Below are 15,429 nucleotides of genomic sequence, written 5' to 3' on the forward strand. Positions count from 1 at the left end.
AGATTCAGTCCTGGAACTTTTGGATACACCCTTATATAGATATTGCGGATGCGAATGGGATATTTTCAATTCGTGAAGACCTTTAATACTAGGTTTTTATTCGTAGATTTAGACACCAACTTGGGATCGAAGCCGAGATTACTACTATAGAAAGCAAATGCGTTAGCTACTTCACCACGGAAAGGAACTAAATTATTAAACTACCACTTCTTAATATATATATATATATATATATATATATATATATATATATATATATATATATATATATATATATATATACAAGTATTTACAGATAGCGAATACATGCCAACGTCTTTAGACAACCTCTTTACAGTGATCTGGAGGGTTTGTTTCGATTTAATGTGGCTTATGCTCCAAAGAGATTTTTGACACTATTTGTAATCTTAAGTGAAAGGTTTATATAGTGCAGGTACTTTGTACGTGTTTCTTGTGTAAGACAGTGGGAGCAGTAATAGCAAGGGAAATGTGAGTATCGTATTGTTTGTTCTATGTGTTCTGACAGCCTCAGGTACTGTGCAGTAGGTAAGGAAACTTTACAAAGGATATCAATGCTACTGGTATGCTGGGCATGTAATGCCTTCGAGGAAGGGATGCTTCTGCTTTTGATGTTCTTTTGCAGATTTAACACACGATCACGGAACCCGTCACACGGTTGGAATGTCGCCGGATTGTAGAAGAGACTTCGCCGAGTATACACGGACAGACAAGTAAGTGCAAGTGAATGCGTTGCGAGAGATAGCAAGAGAGAAAGAATCCAATCGGCAAACACAAACAAGAAGTCTTATTTGAGGAAAGTGGGGGACAGTAGAGGAAGAAACAGAAGGGAATTGGTTCTGTAATCAAAGTTAAACTGGGGTGAAAGAACACATTGAGGGGGCGTGTGTGTGTGTGTGTGTGTGTGTGTGTATTTGGGGACAGGAGAATACGCACAGAACACAAACAAATAGAGCAAATTGTGTGAAAGTTCTGAATGCATAGCACGCATTGTTTGCTTAAAATTACTATGTTTCCAAATTTTCCTTCTGCTACAATCAGAAGACCTAAGGTAAAAAAAAAAATAAAGGGAGAAAGTGTATCCTTCTTTCTCTTGCACCAATACCAACACATACAAGATAAATATCTATAGTGCCTAAATGTCTATAAAGTGCTAAAGTTGATCAACAGGCTTTTTTTAAAACTATGCATAGTCCTGGATTTTACTCTCAGTACACATTACCACGTAGAACTTACTGTTAAAGTATATAGCCATCGTAAGATAAATATATTCTTCTAAAACAAACACAATCTTCTAAAACATTCTTGTGATATGTAATTACTTTCAATATATGGTGACAGAATGGAGAAAATATTAACAGGTTATGTCTTTGTTATCTGTTTTAAAAAATTGGTCTGTGTCATTTAAATAACGTAGAAAAGTGATACATGGGTGAAGTTCAGAAATGTACGTACATTAATACATTTATGAAATTATTTAAAATATATTATTCAGTGCGCTACGATTTCTGGTTTCATTATCACAATTTAACTAAGAAAAATTACAAAGCTGGTATTGCTATTGGCTGCTATAAACAATTTTAGAGTATCTATTTCACAATGATAACTGAAGAGTCTCTTATGAAGCTAGCAAGAGGTCTCAAGTGAGAGCTTTGAGGTATTCCATTACAAGTGGCCAATACATGGTTATATTCATCCTTAACCTTTATTTCATATTGCCTTATTGAATTGACGGCTTTTGGTAAGTCATTAAATCGGCTATTATGCTATTAATCTTTTCTGGTGTTGGTGAGTTTTTCTGGCGATACTCCATAATGGAGCTCTTTTTTTCAGAATTGAAGTGATGTACCCAAGTTTCATCACTTGTGACAATGTTCAAGAGCTCATCACCTTCACGTTCATGGCAATGAAGCAGCTGTTTGCAAAGTCTATTCTGTTCTGTTTCATGTCAGAAGTCACCTCACGTGGCACCCATTGTGCACAAACTTTCTGCTATCAATGATCTGCGAGTATCGCCTACATTCACTCGCGTGATATGCGACACTTAATAGCAAACTCTGCCTGTGTGATACGCCGATTCTCTCGAATTAGTTATTAACAAGATTGCGATATAGTTTATCCGTTGCAGCGCATTGCGTTCCATTTTGTTGTTTGTCAATCAATGCAAGGCTCGTTTTAATAGCATTTTATGTAGAAGCACGAACAGCCGAACGACTTACTGTACTAAGGTCTACACAGATCTCCCAATAACAACCATCATTCTCCGATGCATCTCAATGTGTGACATACCTTCTGCTGAGAAATTCGAGCACCCTTTGTTGCTTCAACTACACCGCCAGTGTTATTATGTGCTGCCATGTTTCTTACTATAACTTTTGGACCCTAGAAGTAACTAATTCGAAACCTCCGAAGTAGTAAGAGAAAAGTCATTAATACAATGCCATTGTACTCACAATCAAATTAACCACCTGGATGCCAACTGATCTAATTCCAAAAAGAAAAAAAAATGCTAAAACGGACTAATGCTTACATTCACTCTTATAGATGATACTTTAAGAAAAATGTAAACAGGAAGTTATAAAACCGCAAAATTTATAGTTATGGTTTTGGTTGCCAACATAACAAAAATATGCATTATTCATGAGATGTTCAACTTGAAATTTCACACCTGAGAAAATTCAGTTTTCGGGTTACACAACTTTGCATCTAAGCAGATCAAATATTTATTCGATCCTATAAAACAAATAGGATGTTTTACTTTTCGGCATGGCCTCGTGGATATCACTAGAATCGTAATTTAGTCAATAATTTTCGGTTACTTCATGCAATATGTGTAATGCTCTTCATTGATGGATAATGCTGATAGAGCTTATTACGGCAGATTGCTTTTACATCCAGCTCACTGTAATTGTTGCTTCCTTTTGTACTTCTAGTTTTCCTGCCACTTCAGCCAATCTGCAAATGGTCACTTGGTCATTGTAACCTATTACGAGACACATTCGCTTCAGAGGCTCCTATCTTATTGTCAAATCCTTTATGATCCCGACAGAATCAAGCTACGAAGATAAAGATTGCATCCAACAATCTCAGTAGCAAACTAGCAGGGATATACATATGTATAGCCAGCTTAAAAACGGGATACATCCCACTGCATAGTAAAGAACGCACTCAATCCTAATCCCCAAACCGGAAGAAAGCAATACTCAATTCAAAAACTTAGTGCTGTTTTTTCAAAAACTAGTATTCAGTCCAAAAATTACGGGATAATCATAAACTTCTACCAATTCAAAATCATGGAGAAGATCCAGATCCTGATATCAAATTTACACGCTAATTTTAAAGACAAGTAGCTGACCTCCAAGCAGACAGAATTCAGATCGAAGTGTACAATACAGTTTATCACCTGCTTAGAGCACTATACAATTCCCAACTATTTTTCAGAAAAAAAACCTCAAAACCATACTTCTCGAATTCTTCAGCGCCTTACACACAGTATGGCAGGAAATGCTAGTATACAAAAGCCGCTATGAACCTCACAAAAAGATATGGGTGTATTTCTTACTCGAACGAGAAACCAGGGTCAAAATTCAAGACTGCATTTCACAACCTATAACAATTCAGGAGAGATATTCGGCAAGACTTCACACTATCACCTTTGCTATACATCTTTTATGTGAACTACATACTCACCAGTTCGACTAACAACAAACTGGAACTATATGCGGATGACTCGTCTTTTGGACATCTTCATGCAATCCACATACCATTCTCTGTAAAACTAGAGAAATAATCAACTAAATTTGCGAAATGGTCCAAATGTGGCATCGGAAAATCAACTCGATTTTTCAGGATGTACTCTAGCAGCAAAGGCTCCAGAAGAATTGTCCACGAAACAGTCAGAGTGAACTACATTTACATTCGTCCAAAAAGATAGTCACATGCCTAGGATTTGAATGCTCTTCTTCTTGAAAACCATGTGAAAATTTAAATTAACTCTATTGTCCAATAGAGCTAATTTAAACTGTCACAGGTACCTCAAGAAGAAGAGCACTCAAATCATAAACATGCTTAAATCGACCATTCGAAACCCCATACTCATGAAGAAAAAACAATGAGAATCTACAAAACAATCATAAGATCTAAACCTGAAGTAGGGTCCTCACTGTTCACTCCCAGTAACACACAAAAACTGAAAAGAATGGAGCGACTCTGGTTGCATCTCATAAACACAGGAAATACCGACAAGATTGAGGATATACAAGGAAAACAACTAAACCTATACACAAGGACCACATCGATATTATCAAGAAGTTCATATGCAAACTCAGCAGCACCAGATTCTATGAACACCATTTTTAGTCAGACGAAAACCAAACTCCAGACAGTTAGATTCTAAAAAAGAAAGAAAGAAAGAAAGAAAGAAAGAAAAAAACACGAACACCTTGTAAGCCTCCTATAACGCAACCTCTAAGCTTTGTTCAGAGTTCTCAATATCAAAGCTAGCCAAACCAGACTCTATACACAATGTAGCCGTTCAGACTAGATGTCCCTCCACTCTTCAATGAGTGGTAAACTGAGTCTCATTTGTCCCTGTTTCAAGTAGTATCAGATTGTAATTACTATGCATTTCGGCTAGTGGATTATTGTATTTTCTCTATTTTGAGATAGCGATTAAGTTATTTACACAGTTTGGAAATTATCATATACTTTCATGTGCTTATAAGAATGTCTACACCGAGAAGATACTAGGAATTGTCTGCTATGCTCGGTTGGCGGGAACAAACCAGAGTTTCAATGATTTCAGCATATCGAGGTAAAGATGTTAGCTCATGGAAGTTTTGCAGCAAATGACTTCCTCGCCATGGCCGGTCTCAAGTCCGTGCTGAGAAAGGAGGAAGGGACCCCCGCTGTTCCGAGCCGGAAGCACGCATTATGGCAACCGGTTAGACACCGGTTGGGGAGATAGGTTCGGGTAGAGTCTGGAAACAGACTACTATCTCGAATGTCCTGTATCACCGGATTGATCCAAATATGGGCTAGATCCAAGTTGGCAGGACAACACCCTACCGGCAGAGGTGAGGCTTCGGCTATCCTCTGAAATGGGTGACTAACTCGTGCCATTGGATCCGTGAGAGTACGTGTGACCTCGTCACGTCCTCAGCGAGGTAGGTAGTCTCTGATTGCCGCCCCTACCGGCGGAGCTGAACCCTCGGGTATCCTCCGAAATGGGCAACTAGGCCGTGCCCTTGGGTCCGGGAGATAAGGCTATGTGGTACCCCAACACGTATGAAAGAGTGGGTAGTTGGTATGTCCACTGTGTGGCCAGATCCAAAGCCCTACCGGGAGGGTTAGGACAACCTTTAAAGTATGTGTTGTGCTCTTAGGTCCGGGATGGGATACTTGGTATCCTAACGCACTGCCGTATCTCAGGAGTGCTGAGGAAGTGGCGTTATTCCTTCTTCCCAGTGTATCTGGGTGCAGGATCTACGACCCTACCAGAAGTGCCGCTGCTCCCAAATGGCCATTGTCTTTAAAGGTAGACAGTCTACATCAGCCATTTGGTCTGGTAATGTACGGTGTACCTCTACCGTAATTAGAGGTAGTTCCGTATTGCTTGAACGACCATACCGAAAGAAGGATGTGAGTTAGGGTGGTTCGAAAAAATCGTTTTTCTATTTTCGGAACGCTCTAGTGCGCAAAAGTTTCCATTGGTATAGACAAGAAAAAACCCCAAAAAGAAAAGTTTTTATTTATATATCTTCCGGTCCCGCATCGCCGTTGAAATTTGAAAAATCCTTTTAAAACAATTAATTTTGAATATTTTTCTAAAAGGACTGAATAATATAGAATGATGACCCTATATAGCATAAAGTTTTCTTCAAGTATTGAAAAACAACTTGAAAATAAATACACTATTTTTATATAGTATCTTCTGGTTGCGCATCGCTGTCAAAAATTTGCGAATTTAGCAAAATTTAACAGTTTAACATTTTTTAATTTTTTTAAAACAAGTAAGAGTAGGACACTACTCCCAGTTGGTGTTCCACTACACAACTAGCCATCCAATGATTAGGGTGTATTATTTACAATTGTGTTTACAAATTTATAATTTCCCAAAATTCGTCCCCTACAAATTTCCATTTTTCCCTTTATTTTTGTCCACTATTAATGACTTTAAACTCTGGTTTATGCGGGGGCAGCTGTGGCACAGTAGTAGAGCGTTAACCTCTTGTGCATGGGGTTCTTGGTTCGATCCCAGATTGCGCCGTGTGAGTTTTGTGGTTAACAAGCACCTATGCGTGGGTTTTCTTGGGATTCTCCCACTATCTTCATTCCACCATTTCATTCATTTCTCATCATCACCGTCTCCTTTAGCTTAGCCGGCATATCCGTGGGACGTAAAACTTAAAACTTTAATTTTTAATTTTTTTCTGATTTATGCGAAAATGTAGGCATGGATGATTTTATCAATAGTGTAGCTTTGATGAAGCAGTCTCAAGCACTGTGTCCACACACTCTACCAGGTATTTAATTTGAACCTTTCAATTGTGTGATCCTGGGGTAGACAGGCAGATACTCAACAAAGACCAACTGTGTTTACTGGAATCGAACCAAGAAAACCATGCACAAGAGATCAACGTTCTACCGTTGTGCCACCGCTGCCGCCACCGTGCCACCGCTAAATTCTAATAAATCAGAATTTAAAATCATTAGTAATGGACAAAAATAAAGGGGAAAATGGAAATTTGTAGGGGACGAATTATGTGAAATTATAAATTTGTAAATACAATTGTAAATAATACACCCTAATCATTGGATGGCTAGTTGTGTAGTGGAGCACCAAGTGCAGCCACTCTAAGTGGTGAGTAGCGTCCTTCTCTTACCCGTTTTAAGAAAATTAAAAAAAAAAAACATGTTAAACTGTCAAATTTTGCTAAATCGCAAATTTTTGGCAGCGATGCGCAACCAGAAGATACTACATAAATATAGTTTATTTAATTAGAGTTGTTCTTGCATACTTGAAAAAACCTTTAGGTTATAGGGCCATCATTCTATATTACTCAGTCCTTTTAGAAAAATATTCAAAATTAATTGTTTTTAAGGGATTTTCAAATTTCAACGGCGATGCAGGACCGGAAGATATATACATAACAGTTTTTCTTTTTGGGTTTTTTCTTGTCTACACCAACGGCAACTTTTGTGCACTATAGCGTTCCGGAAATAGAAAAGTGATTTTTTTCGAACCACCTTAGTGTGGGTGTCCCTTCTAATGGTGGCTTACACGTACCATTGGGTTTTGACAAAGTAGCATTGGTACAACGTGTACATGGTACCTAAACACGTTAAAGATAGGTAGCCCCTGCCTACCAGGGAGACACAGCTCCCAAATGACAATGTTTGCCCTGAGCAGACGGTCTACATCAGTCATTGGCTCTGGTAATGTACGGTGTACCTCTACCGTATTTGGAGGAAGTCATGTATTGCTTGGACGACCCTACCGGGGGGAGAGTGTTGGATTCCTGCCTGCTGGGGACTGAGCGGAGGTGGGCAGGGGCCAATCCCAGGGATCTGGGTAACGGTTCTGATCCCGCGGAAAGTTTGTAGGATATGGGCAAACTCAAATAGTGACTTAAACACGTACCATTGGGTCCGGGATGAGATAGGGAGTATCTCGACGTGTGCGTGGTACCTCTACACGACAAGGCGGTTGCCAGTTGAACGATAGAGGTAGACAGGGCCGGGACGGAACAAGCCCCCTTGGGCATCACCTGGGGCCCCGGATTTGGGTTGGAGTCTGCCAGGCTGTGGTCATACCGTGGGATTCGGGAGCCATGGCTCATGGGAGCCAATCCCAGGAATCTGGGTAACGGTGAGCATGGGCGGGAGGTGAGCTTGCCTTATAACGCTCGGGTACCATACCTACAGAGCATGGTAGGACTGGCTTGCTAGCAGTCTACCTCCACCAGTAGGTCAACTGGTAGGCACTCAGGACTTCGGTCTGGTCTTGCAGTGGGCGTACCCCACTCCCTTAAAGAGAGCGGTTACATCGCTTAGGCAAGTTAGGGTTAAGGAGACAAATCCTGGCGGTGCACTTCGTGCATGAGGATACAATTCCAGTATCAAGCAACTACGGGCAGGGTGGTTTACCGAAGCCCGTCCATTAAACAGACCGAACGGTCGCGGACATGCTCTCCATGAATGCAATTCAGCGTGGAAGTAATAGATCACTAGCACCAACTTAAAGATAGTGATAATAATGACAGTCTTCTTGATGATGTCAAGTCTTTATTTACCAACACTGCTTCAAAATATACTTCCTAGTACGTTCACAGTTTGAACTTATTTGAGTTTAACATCCTTTTTCAGCATCAAGACTGCATGAAACGGAACCTACTGTTTAACAGATCGACTGCCATGGACCAAATATATTGCGACATAGTGCAGCCAAATAGTAAAGCCATTGAAAGTGGTGTTATAAGTATCTCAATTACGAGAAACTCGAAAACAAGCGAATTAACCATTGGTACGTCAATTTAAATTTGAGACCAACTGTTGGTTATTGTGATCGAGTGAAATAAATTTACAACATTAAGCCAAGAGATTCATTTCTGTATCACATTTTTTTTCGGAGCTGTCTTGAAAATGTGTCATTTTTGGTTCCCGCATGTTTGCTTCGCTGAGATGAGTTTATCTGCATTGACACTAGAAAGATACTAAGAGAGTAACTGTCAGAATCATTTCAGAATTTTTACATTTCTGGTGAAATAATTCAATTTAACCAACAAATTCATAAAACATGTCGATTATATATTATATTACCACAACTAAGTTATAAATAAGGAGTAAATGACGAAGAAGTAAATTAATAATGTTAAGCTATTTGTACGCCAATATGAGCAACTATTGCGCTTTATTGACAGATTACTAACATTAGTTCTCGGCAATATTCTATTCACACGTTAACAGGTATCAAGCAAAGCCTACATGAAGGTATCACAGTCTCAGCTGGTTCGCAGAAATCGCATCTTCACTAAGAGTGGCACTTAGAACCACATTTTGGGAGTCTCATGGCGGTCAACCCGTTAAAGTAGAATCCGAACCACTATTCGGGTTTGCATCTGACGCATGTACCTCCTCTGGGAACCAAACCCTGGACCATACGCACAGAAAGCACGCTCGTTGGTCACTTGGCAGCTACAAAGTACTATGCGAAGGGATAACGTTTATGGCGTTTGAAGGCAGTGCTCCGAGTTCACTTTAAACGCTGTTACCAAATGGGAGGGTAGCGATGTTGCCACGGTCTTTGTACACGTTTACGTCAGTTTATGAGATGTGTGTGTTGTATGTCAACGAGATGTATCACCTCACTCTGCAGTGCAGCTGCTTAGCCACATCTTTTTACCACAATTCAATGTCACGTCGCAATTTCCATTTCATTTCCCTAGCCCATACACCACTGATTGTGTCCCACGCTTTAAGTATGCTCACTGTACATTATTAGTTGTAAGGCTAATTTATTTATTTATTTTCCTTTTACAGAATTTCTGCACTGAAAATTTCTCAACTAGGAATACTGTTGTTTCCAGAGAAAGATCAAGCTAACTATGATGAGAGAAATCAAGGGGAGATGATATGTGAGTCAATCATCAAACGTGCAGTCACGATCAAAAGAACTTAAAAAAAAAAATGGGAAGAAGGGGGAAACATTTTTATTGTCTCAACGAGTCATACATACATACACACTTACATATCGCATACGTAACATACCCCCAAAGTATTTTCTTTTCTTTTTCAAGATTGTGGAAATAAAACCCTCCCCCGAACACATTGTATTCCGAAACTAAGCTACAAGACAACGAAGAGGGAAGGAAGGATTGGACTTGAACAAAATAGAAAAAAAAAAGGGGATAAAACGTTAAACAGAATTGGGGAGAGTTTCGATAAAAGTTTATTTCAGGCCATTTGCTGTTCGCCTATTTTTCTCTATATGTTACTACTCTCTTCCCATTACCTTTCACATTGATGAATCAGGCTCATTTTCTACGCCTTACGTTCAATCCCTTTATATGTTTCCCTTTCTCTCACCCTTAGACGTTATAGGGTCCTGTATACATAAGTACAAGTATTAAAAAAAAAAAAAAAAAAAACGGGGGAGAAAAAGCTATAAAGACAAGTACCAATCTTCTTTCTTTCGTTTCTTTCTTTATTCTACTCCTCCTCCATTGCTTTGTACACTAGATTGAATCGAATTTTGCAAATCTTTTAATTTTGGAGAAGGTGTGACTGGTTAATGAGAGGGTGTGCTTCTCTGGAATGTTGCTTAATAACTAAATGCAAGGAGGGACACTATCCTCTCTCCAGTAGTGATTTGACTTTTTTTTTTTTTATTTCTTTCAGCTGCACGAAATAAAACTCTAGGCCAAATGAAAAGAACTATATAATTGATATTTTATATTTATAAACTTTTTCTAAATCTTTTTCTAGGAAGCAGAGGCTGATCCAGGGGAACGATCGCCCCCCCCCCCCAAAGAACAAGAGACTTTCTTATTTTATATATAAATAAAACCCATCCCAGAGTTTGGAGCTCTTAAAAGTAGCTCTAAGTAGCAGTATTACAACCGCCTCCCTCAGAAATAGGTCCTGGGTCCGTTCCTGCTAGGAAGTAGCCTAATTGCTTCCATGGACTTGCATAATGAATACGCCAAACCAATTAATATTATGTATAAAACTGAATGTATGTGTGTATATATGTTTGTTTATACACCAATTTATCTTATTGACTTGGCATACACCTACTTTTAGGTAATTGTAGGGGAGATACAGTAGACTACTAAGAATTTGTCTACGTCTCTTCTAGAGGCCCCGCGTCGCTAACGCCTTCGCCTTTGGTGTGAGCGATCCCGGGTTGAATTCCCTGTGGGGACACTCGGTCAAAAAAGTCAGCTTTTTCAGGCTAGCCATCCTGAATGTGAGGTTTTCCAGGATTTTTCTCATTCACACCAGACAAAAAGAGGTCCCACGCTTTTCCTTCCTTCCCTTTCACCGGAAAGTGTGCTCGCTGAGGAACGTTATCCCTCAAACGTGACGGGTTAATATGGCCACAGATGCCGAAAGCTCAGAAATCTAAATCCTAAATCCCTTCTCTACGTCTCTTCTTTATTAACTAGCAATGCTAACTACTTCAGCTAGTTTAGTATATGTTAAGAAAGTTAACTGCAAAAGCCACATAAATCTCCAAAGGAGTAAAATGCACTAAATCGAACCTAATTTGTTAAACAACATTACAAGAACTTAATATCTAGTTTTGTTTTAATTTAAAAATCTTCAAGAACGTTAAGCTTCAGAGGGGGTCAAAAATAATTTAAGACAGACACTGCCTGCTGGAGCTTCTCCCTGGCTACGAATCTGTTGTCTAGGATCATGGGCACAGTCCTCCTTATTAAAAGCAAATGACAAAAGTAAGTGTTAGTTAAACACATCTTCATGTCTCTTTAGTCTTTCTTTGGATCTTGCAGTACCGTATAAATCCAAGTTCCCTACTATAACTGTATAATTGAAACAGCATGTAGAAGATGACAAAGAGGACAATTCTATGAATTGTTGAAGGGAAGAACTTCAGTGTCTGATTGACTATGGCCATCATTTGATACATTTGCGGTAGTCCATGATTGATTTTTGTTAAATCCTACGAAAAGTAGTTGTGTATCTAAGATAGCAAGCAGGTAAACTAAAAGCAAACTAGTAGAACATGGTAGTAAAGGTTTTTTTAAAAAAAACTAAAGTGAAATGTAATATTGAACTTCGTAATTCTGTATTATATCATACTCACATAAAAATGAGCAATATTACATTTAAAAACATATTTTCGTTCCTATTAACACATTAAGACAAGTAATGATACGAGTAGCTTTTATTATCTCATATATCCAACGTAAAGTTTACCTATGAAAAGCATTAGATTTCTTAAAACCAAGACTTGCAAGACTCTTACAAGCAAGATCAAAACCAAGACTAAATGCGCAATTCAAGACCACAAGAGCTGCATTGCAAAGTCAAGACCAAGACGACCGGGTTCTTGGTCTTGGATTTTCATTTGTTCATCGCTAGTTAAATTCTACCTGTTTTCTGAATGTGAAGATAGTGAAGTTACATTTGATTTCCGATGCAGAACAGTCAACTTGGCAATTTCTTGCTCCATCCTCATGCTAGAAATAACTAGTGATGCTCTGCGTTGTTGAAAGGAACCATCTTCTCTCGCCCTCTTATTTCTTGTCTCGTCTCGTCTCGTCTCATGGGCAACACTATTCAAGAATAATTGAGATTGAGAGCCAGGGTTGTGAATTCGGACTCCTCTTATACAAACTGCACAGTAACTACCGTAGCTGCTTCATACTAACCACTGTATACACCAAATTTACACATTAATGTAATTTTACCTCGTCTGGAGATATTAATGTATTTATATAACGGAGTAAAATCTCCCACACCTTTCTTCAAACTTCCAGATTTTTCCATTCATTATTTCATCTTCCCCAACCTTCAACCCTCCAAACAGTCAGAATTCCAGATCCTTCTCCCTCCTCCCCTTCATTATAACATTCATTTTCGTTGGCCCTAACTTCCCGTACAGGCAATGCGACATATGTTGGACTTCCTACAACTGGAAGAGAGATATAAGTATGGTATTCTTATTCTTACCTCCACCACTTTTCTCCAGATCTACTTCAGGCCTCATCACACACCCCCTCTAATTCTCTGTTGTCATTTCCTTTCTCCCTCTACCCAGTCATAACATCAAGCAGAAAAGGACATTTTTTTAATGTTAAAAAAGAAGTGAGAGTACTACCTCACCACTTAGCCGTAGTTTCAGCTCTCAGTAATTGAAAGCTTAATGTAGTGTGAGGCACGTAATCCACATTCCGTTTTTGTATTCATACGTCGTTTGTCTTCAAAATTTGAATGCAAGGTACTTGTTTTAAATAAAGGGAGTGAAGGAAGGGAAAAAAAAGAGAGAATGAGATGGTGGTATGTGTATGTGACGAAGAGGGGTTGGTTAGTTGAGTTAGTAAGGAAGGTCTTCTTTCCCTTACTCAAGAAAGCCAATAAATTAACGGAATTAAGGTAGTCAGACTAAGAACAGTAGCACCATCCACATAAAGATTTATGCAAATTATGTGCAAAGTCTCTGCTTATTGTTCTGTCCCTGTGAATGAATTAGGATTTTAAAAAAAAGAAGTATGAAGGAAGAGCTAATGTAGATTATCTGTATCAAGCATATCTCTCAATCATGAATTAAGAAAATGCCTCTACAATGTTTCTTTGAGTAGATAGGACTATATTTGCAACGTTTTGTGTGCAATTCTAATTTCAATGTATTTTTGGATCAAAAGATCCAATATATTTCAATCAAAAATGTTTTTGCACACCTTCTATCTGGAGAACTACATATACTGTAGCCAAATCTAGACTATCACTTAACTCAGTATTGTAAAGTAGCTGTATATTAAATGTAAAGTAACCATGTAATAATTGTATAAACTCTTAACTTACTTCGCCAAATTCAATTATTTTATTAAATTGCAACTATGTTTTACAAAACTATGAACTCTTTAAAATCCATTGGAACAAAACTTTTATTAAAATTGTACATTTCCAAACAGCTTCTGTAATCAAATATTTGTTAATAAACACAACTAGTTTCCTTATTACCCTTCCGCATACCTTTCCGCACAGCCTAATACTTCCCCATTCCTTAAACTCCAAAGTCATCACTTTACAACCAAACAAAACCACAAAGAACACATCGACAAAAATATTCGACATACAGTTAAGAGAAGTGCAAAATCAACAAAAAAAAGCGGATCACACTTTTAAAAAACAACCAGTTCCATAACTCAAAAATACAATTCTATTGGTTTATAACCGTAAATACATCAAGCTTAAGTTAAAACTAGTAAAATAAAGGTATAAAAAAACATCATCGTAAAAACTCATTATCAAAAAAAAAAAAAAAAACAACAACAACTTGCAAATCAACAAAATAAAAATCCAAATGTTAACTAACTCCAGTTTATCCAGGCCCTTCGAAAAAAAAAAATCATCGTTCCAAATAACCAAAACAACGCCAGCCTCGTTGAAATATCAAGCTAGTGCTCATTCCTTTATCTTAGTTAAAACCTTTCTCTCTCTTTCTTTCTCTCACCTATTTCCCACAACTAATCATTTTTCAAAATTAAAACTTTTGAATTTCATTTAAATTCAACCATAATTTTACAATTAGGCACCGTATTGTGCATCAGTTTCACCCCCAATTTGTTGCGTTAATTTAATAAGTATTCTGAGCTACAACTGATGGCACAGCACCGACACAGTATGATGTGCTTATTCCATAAAAAATACAAAAATTCGATTTAGAGGCCGTTCAAAAATTTTGTGACCCCTGATCCAAAAACCAATTATTGGCCAAGATCGCAATCTTTCGATGCTTTTTTTTTTTTTATCATTTCTAAAATTCTTGTTATCCTTTCTCTAATATATAAGATGTCACTATTTGCTCTTATAGAAGGGTCTATAAATGTAATGTAGTCTGAATGTTTTAAAATTAAATTTTAATCGGTGGTATATGCACTTATTTATGTATTAACATTTTATCTAACATACCATAAAGTCTCCTCTCATTAGCAGTAATTGAAAAGTTTTTTTTACCGTATTATATTGTTAAAGGAAGTAATCCTGAACCTAGATTTGAAAGCACTATCCCAGTAAATGCTTAGTGGAGCTGAAAACAAAAAAAAAAAAAAAAAAAAAAAAAAAAAAACAGTTAGGATATCTGTTTAAGAAAGATTAGACTTCCCGATGGTAGATGAGAAGACTAACAGTTTATCTGCATCCTCCAGACTTACAAAGTATGAGGAAAAAATTAGATGTTTTATTTCAGTTTTTTTCCTTCAATTTTTCGTCCCATCCACGGTTATGCTGTATAAGCTAAAGAAGACGGTGATGATTAGAAATGAATGAAATGGTGGAGTGAAGAAAGTGGAAGGAAACAGGAGAACCCTGAAAAAACCCAAGTGCATGGCGTTTGTCCACCAACAAAATCCACTTGGCGCGATCTGGAATCGAACCAGGGACTCCATGCACCAGAGGTGAACGCTCTATTACTGAGCCACCGGGGCCCCAGGATAATTTATTTCACCAAAAATCACCAGGATAGAATGGTACTTTGAATATTATGTTTAGAGAGAAATTACAGCTGCTCAGTGGTAAAAAGAGCTAATCTTTGGTAAGAGGGTTTCTTGGTTCGATCTCAAGCCACGTGAGTTTGTGAAATAATTACTGGAATGAGAATGTAGGTGGATACTGGAAAATCCAGAGAAAATCCACACAGACTATGTTGTCCATCGCAATCTT

At 38.0% G+C, this 15,429-nt stretch overlaps 1 long non-coding RNA gene across 1 annotated transcript in view; it reads right to left on the reverse strand.

Annotated features, from left to right (window-relative positions):
• Positions 1-2,266: 2,266 nt before the first annotated feature.
• Positions 2,267-15,429, reverse strand: part of LOC145671881 (uncharacterized) — a 516,485-nt gene continuing 503,322 nt past the window's right edge. Inside the window, exon 4 of the long non-coding RNA XR_014128549.1 lies at positions 2,267-2,422. This is a non-coding gene — a long non-coding RNA (uncharacterized LOC145671881). The remainder of the gene's footprint in view (positions 2,423-15,429) is intronic.

This window comes from Thermobia domestica, chromosome 15 (genome assembly GCF_964235325.1).
Source record: "Thermobia domestica chromosome 15, izTheDome1.hap1.1, whole genome shotgun sequence".
Classification (NCBI taxonomy): Eukaryota; Metazoa; Arthropoda; class Insecta; order Zygentoma; family Lepismatidae; genus Thermobia; species Thermobia domestica.